The sequence below is a fragment of the Athene cunicularia genome, assembly GCF_003259725.1.
Source record: "Athene cunicularia isolate RWA chromosome 1 unlocalized genomic scaffold, athCun1 chr1_part1, whole genome shotgun sequence".
Lineage (NCBI taxonomy): Eukaryota > Metazoa > Chordata > Aves > Strigiformes > Strigidae > Athene > Athene cunicularia.
The window spans coordinates 31,848,677-31,854,676 of record NW_020799091.1 but is presented as its reverse complement, the minus strand read 5'-3'; the positions used below and the strand labels follow the sequence as shown (position 1 = coordinate 31,854,676).

At 35.7% G+C, this 6,000-nt stretch overlaps 1 protein-coding gene across 1 annotated transcript in view; it reads left to right on the top strand.

Moving 5' to 3' along the window:
* The first annotated feature begins 3,928 nt into the window (after positions 1-3,928).
* The window catches only part of DGKH (diacylglycerol kinase eta), an 84,910-nt gene continuing 82,838 nt past the window's right edge, over positions 3,929-6,000 (top strand). Inside the window, exons 1-2 of the mRNA XM_026843417.1 lie at positions 3,929-4,039; positions 5,745-5,825. The gene's annotated coding sequence lies outside the window, so the exon portion shown is untranslated. The remainder of the gene's footprint in view (positions 4,040-5,744; positions 5,826-6,000) is intronic.

Below are 6,000 nucleotides of genomic sequence, written 5' to 3'. Positions count from 1 at the left end.
AGGAAAGATGGGGTGGGACTCTTGACCAGGAAGTATAGATAAGAGGTAATGGTTTTAAACTGAAAGAAGGTGGATTTAGATTCAGTGTTAGGAAGAAGTTCTTCACAGTGATGAAAGGACACTAGAACATGTTGCCCAGAGCAGCTGTGGCTGCCCCCTCCCTGGCACTGTTCAAGGCCAGGTTGGACAGGGCTCTGAACAACCTGGTCTAGTGGAAGGTGTCCCTGCCTATGTCAGGGGAGTTGGAACTGGATGATCTGTAAGGTCCCTTCCAACCTAAAACATTCTATGATTCTGTAATTCTCCTTTCTTTGGGTCTTCCTAGCAGCACCAGAAGTAAAAAAAATTGACTTCTGTCAAATGTGGGACTGTACAAATTGAGTGAATTAGAAACAAGACAATGTGGTTAGATGTCTTTGAAATTGGGAAAGAGTCTCTTTAACAAATTAACAAGTGATAGGACAATAGGTAATGGCCTCAAGTTGCACCAGGGAAGGTTTAGACTGGATATTAGGAAGCATTTCTTTCCAGAAGGGGTTGTTAGGTGTTGGAACGTGCTGCCCAGGAAGGTGGTGGAGTCCCCATCCCTGGAGGTGTTTAAGAGTCGGGTTGACATAGTTCTTAGGGTTATGGTGGAGTTGGAAACTGTCAATGTTAGGTTAATGGTTGGACTAGATGATCTTCAAGGTCTTTTCCAACCTAGATGATTCTATGATTCTGTGAAAATTAAAACTGCTAATTTTGAATTGTAAAGTGTTATATACTGAATATTTAAAAATCTGATACAAAAGATAATGCCTCTCATTTTTTAGTGATCAAAATATCCACAAACTGTGTTTATTTTTGTCATTTGGATTATGGTGGTGTAGAGTCACATTCAACAGTCTTGGATAATTGAACACATATGTACATCTTCTTGTGTTACGAAATGTGTCTATGGGTTTTATAATTAGATTTATTCAGGAAAATATACCACTGTGGAGTACAGTGATGTTGTGTTTGTAATATTGTGAATAATTTTCCTACCTGTTAATGGCTAAAGTAGTAAAAACTGTTAGTGATTCTATAGCAGTGATTCTATTCAGTTCAGTTCAGTTCAATTCTATTCTTGTTATAGTCCCATACTTCTGGAGGGATCTTGTATCCCTAGATGATGCAGGATGCTCTATGGGGAAGTCAGAGGTTTTGGCAAGCAGATGAGAGGTGATTGTGTAAAAGTGAGAAGTAGTGTGGGATTGTGGGATGTGCACTTCTTGTTTCACCTAAATTACAGTTGAAAAGTCGTTAATCTAACTGGCAGTGATTATTGCTTACACTTCAGTTTTAATGTCCAGCTGAGATTAATTAGAAGAAGGTTTCTCAGAACAGCAAGGTCTTGGAGCACTTTCCTAATTGCTGTTAGGAGAGCAAAAGGTACCAATGGCTTTTTTAAGGTGTAACTATAGCCTGATCAATGCTTTTTAAAAACTTTACATGATCTGGTTGTAGGCAATAATGTGAACTGAAATTCAGCAACCTGAGAGATCACTCCCAATCTCAAATTACTGTAAGTGCTGTGACTTGTGCATAGATTCAGGAAAGCATTATTAGCAGATTACCTAATGACTGAGTTGGCAGCTGGAAATTTTTTGCACATTTTAAAGGCTAAATGAAGTTAATTAAGGGTATCAGGCCAAAGCTTTATGTTCAGTTTTGATACTTGCAGCCATGGAATTGTCTAAGATGCTCAAATCTCAGCCCAGTGTATCTATTGGTGGCAAAATGTTAACTTGAGATGTATACCTCATGAAGGGCTCAATATTTCTTGGGTAAATGTTTATCAGTCCAATATATTTTTTTTAACATTTTCATACAAAAATACTTTCTGTAGAGCCTGCATGGTTATTTAGTGCCAACTTGAAGGAATTAATTTTAAATGGCTGATTTGCAAAACATTTAATTTTGAAGTTACTAGTTTTGTTTTAGAGATACTGCTGGTTTAAGAGATGAATAAAAATAGGGGGAAATGGCTTATGTAGGCATAAAAATGATGTGGAAGAGTTAATTCTTTAGTGAGTAATAGCTCAAGGTTTAGGGAGATTTATCTTCTTTGAATAGATTTTTAAATTCTTGAAAATATTCAGTATAATATATGTTCTGTGTCTCCTAGTACACGTAGTGCATTCTAAGAAATGTGGATTTACTTGCATTTTGGAAATTTTTCCAGTAAGTCAGTGCCTGCTCTGTATGCGGAGTACTGTTTCCTTGGAATTGAATTACTCTGGTCTTACATCTTCTGACCCTTGATAAACACACATCATCCACTCCCATCCATGTGATGAGCTTCCAAAATCTCAGAGAGCAGTATGAAATAGAAGTGACCAGAGCTTTGAATAAGTGTTCATATTCACTAACTGATTGTATCTATTTATATCATGTAAAACTGGTTTATCTTAGGGTCTGATCAGAAAATTACAAACAATCTTAAAGTGATGTGTGGTGAGCAGACCCTTTCAGCTGAGAATTGCTACCCCTTAGCTAGAGCAGGAGGGCTGACTGAATGCTTCAGGTTGTTGGCATGTGAAGTAAAGCTAGGTAAATCCAACCTTTCAGATGTGATGTTTCATCTGAGAGGGCTGAGAGCATGAATACAGTTGCTTTGTGATTACTGGACCATATCCTTAGTTTGTGCCTTAGGAGTATCTAAATGAAGGATGCGATGTATATACAAAACAATGTTTCTAATTTTATGGAAATAGTAGGAACATTAAAGTGCTTTCTGCTTTTTCTGTATTTTTATTACTTGAATTGAAGTTAAGGAGAACTTGACATCTGGTAACAGAAGTAGTTTATGAACTTTAGGTCAGGTCTTGGTTAAGTCTCTAAAAGATCTAGAATAACTTCAACTGACGTTTATATCACATTGTCTAGAAATCGTATGATAAGATTTGCATTACATGATTACACTACAAATCAGAAATATTGCAGACCATTTTGGAATATAATATCCAGATGTACTTGCTTTTTCTTCTACCCTTTGTGTGCTTCACAGTTAATTTCAAGACTCCTGCAATTAGTATGCTGTGTCATGTCATTTCATCTCATTAAGTGGAGAATTTTTGTAATCGGTTGGATGAATCTCACACATGCTGGCAAAAGCAGCATACACGTTTAAAATACACTAATTTGTGTTTTACACATTTCAAAAAATGGGCTGTATTTAGGCAGGGTTCAGTCTGCAGTGGAAAGGTTTAGATCAGTGAATTGTTTTCTGGCTAAAAATATTTGCCTAGTAAAAATATCTCTAGCTGTCACTGTTCTCACACTTTCCATATGACAATTATTCCTAATGGTAAGCTGATTTCATGCTGAAGGCTTCAGTTCAGCACTTGAAGTCATGCATGACTTTGCATCATGCTGGATCATTCCCTCTATTTTTAAAGGCATAATTCATGTCCTTGAATCAGACACACACTTAAGTAACTTGTTGAATTAGTGCCTATGTGGACATTGGTTTTCTCCTCAACATAATCAAATTTGGAACTGGAAATTACTTTATGTGGATGGGGTTTTTTTTCTGTTTTTTTTTTTTTTTTTTTTTCTGAATTGTGCCACCACCAGTTGTTGCTCACTTGAATATTTGTGGGTTTGCAGCTATCCAGATAGTAGAATTATTTTGTGTTAATCTTCACAATAATTATATGCCTCTCAACTGCTGTCTTTTCAGTTTACATGTAAAATTAGCATTTTGCCAACATTGTCATTGTTTAAAAAATAGTGAGGCAAAGTCTGGTTGTCCAGAGAGTCTCAGTTTAATGTGAATAGATACAAATTTAAAAGCAGAGTCACGTGAGATGTAACAGAATTTTTTAAAAGTCTAACTTTGATCTAGATGCGTAGCTATTTAGATATGTATTTACCTTGGCTTCTATATTTTAATACTTTTCAGACAAGTATAAAAGAAGGATTACTACTGAAGCAAACCAGTTCTTTTCAGAGGTGGAAAAAGCGTTATTTCAAACTTCGAGGTCGTACCCTTTACTATGCTAAGGATTCAAAGGTAATTCTATGCTTTTAGTGTCTAATGCCATATACCTGTAACTTCAATCTTGTTTATAAGTGCCATAATAATAATAATAATACTTAAATTATTTGTTAGTGGTTTTTTATTTTAATCAAAAAACTGTGGTATGTAAGATGTAGTGTGTTAAATTAACTAACTAAGGAAGACTGGTGATTTGTTTTGTTTTTTTTTTTTTTTTTTAATTAAGTTAAAAATGATCAGGATTTTTTGGGGGTGGCTCTCAGACAGTTAAATTTACCATTTTAAAAAAGAAAGTAAAAAGTAAAAAAAAAACCAAACTCAGAAGTTATCCCTCAAACTGAATTCCCTTAAAACTCTTTTAGTCTGATACCCATATTGCCATTAAAGAGATGGAAATGGTTACATGAAATCAAGATAGGAAGATTTTCTGCCAAAACTGATATACAAGGGAAAAAGCTGTTTTCCATTAGTTGACATTTTTGGTGGGAAAATTGGGGGTGGGCAGAGGGGAATACTTGTCTTCTTTCAGAAAAGGCATTTCCTCCCTCCCCCTCGGGGCCAGGACCCAAGAGCATTTTAGCTTGTTGGGCTGACTCAAATTGTGCTGTTCCATAGGGGTGGGCTTTTCTTTACCCTATGGGGTTGCAGCACTCATGGGAGCTGTAGGTGATGATCACCTCATCTTCTATAGCCTGGCCTTCTCAATAAAACTATACTAATGCATGGACATCTTTCTTTCTAGGACTATATGACTATTAATTGCATGGTGCACAGTTATGTGACTGTGGTGAATCAAGGAGAACCATCTCTCCAGGGAGGCCAGTGCTGAAGTACCTCTGTTGTCACACTTTTAGCACATGGCACTACCACCAGCAGTTTATATAATATATAGATATAATAAACATAGCAGATAAGAGCTATGAGAATGGCAATGTCATCTGTGCTATGAAGATGAGAAAAGGATGTGTCATGAGTAGGCAATTGTACAAATACTTTTTGTACAAAAAAAAATACAAAAATTGTACAATTTTGTACAAAAATTCTTTTGTACAACAAATATGTCCCAACATTAATTCTTCTTCCCATGGCATGGAAGAGGAAGAACATGGTATGGCTAAAAAAAAGGGGAAGGCATTTTTGCTGGTCTTCCCTTCTGTGCTTCAAAACCCGTCATGAATTTAGCAGAACCTAACTAATCCTTTGCCAGAAGCTGGGTGTTTAAAGAAGACATACATTTCTCTTGCTAGAATATCAAACAAAGGAGTAGAAGGGATCTCTTCAGGCCCTTGAGCTCTGTTTTCTGGTATGGATACTTGTATCATAGAATTTAGAATTCCATCCTAAAACTGACTAATTAATTTGTATTTTATGAAGTGTGAATCTCTTTCCTCTGACACCACATTTATGCTACACTGTAGACAGCCCAAAGATGCAACTATTAAAAAAAAAAATCTTTAAAAGAGATTTTAAAGCATTATATATTTTGGAGCCACTTTTTTTATGCTGTCATGTACCACTTAAATAGCAAATAGGACTGTGTTTAGGGGTCAAATAGGAAGTTTTATCAAGTTACCAGTATTTTTTATTTTTTCACCCCTTTTTGTTCTGCTTTTATTTTCCAATTGAAATGGACACAAGGAAATGAAAGCATAGACTGTAAGCATACCTGAAAGTGGCCTCAGACTATATTTGATGTTTTTCTGTTCTTTTCTATTCACAGTCTCTAATATTTGATGAAGTTGACCTGTCAGATGCCAGCGTAGCTGAATCAAGCACAAAAAATGTCAACAACAGCTTCACGGTATGTAATCATTATAATACCTCTTGAAAGCTGTGGGTAGACTGTTAGTAAGAAAATCAAGAATCATCTGAATTGGTTCTTATTTTCCTATTTGGAAATAAAATGTCTTTTATTTGGAAAAGGTATAACATATCAGAACAGTATCACATCAGCTATTGATAATTTTATTTCTGTG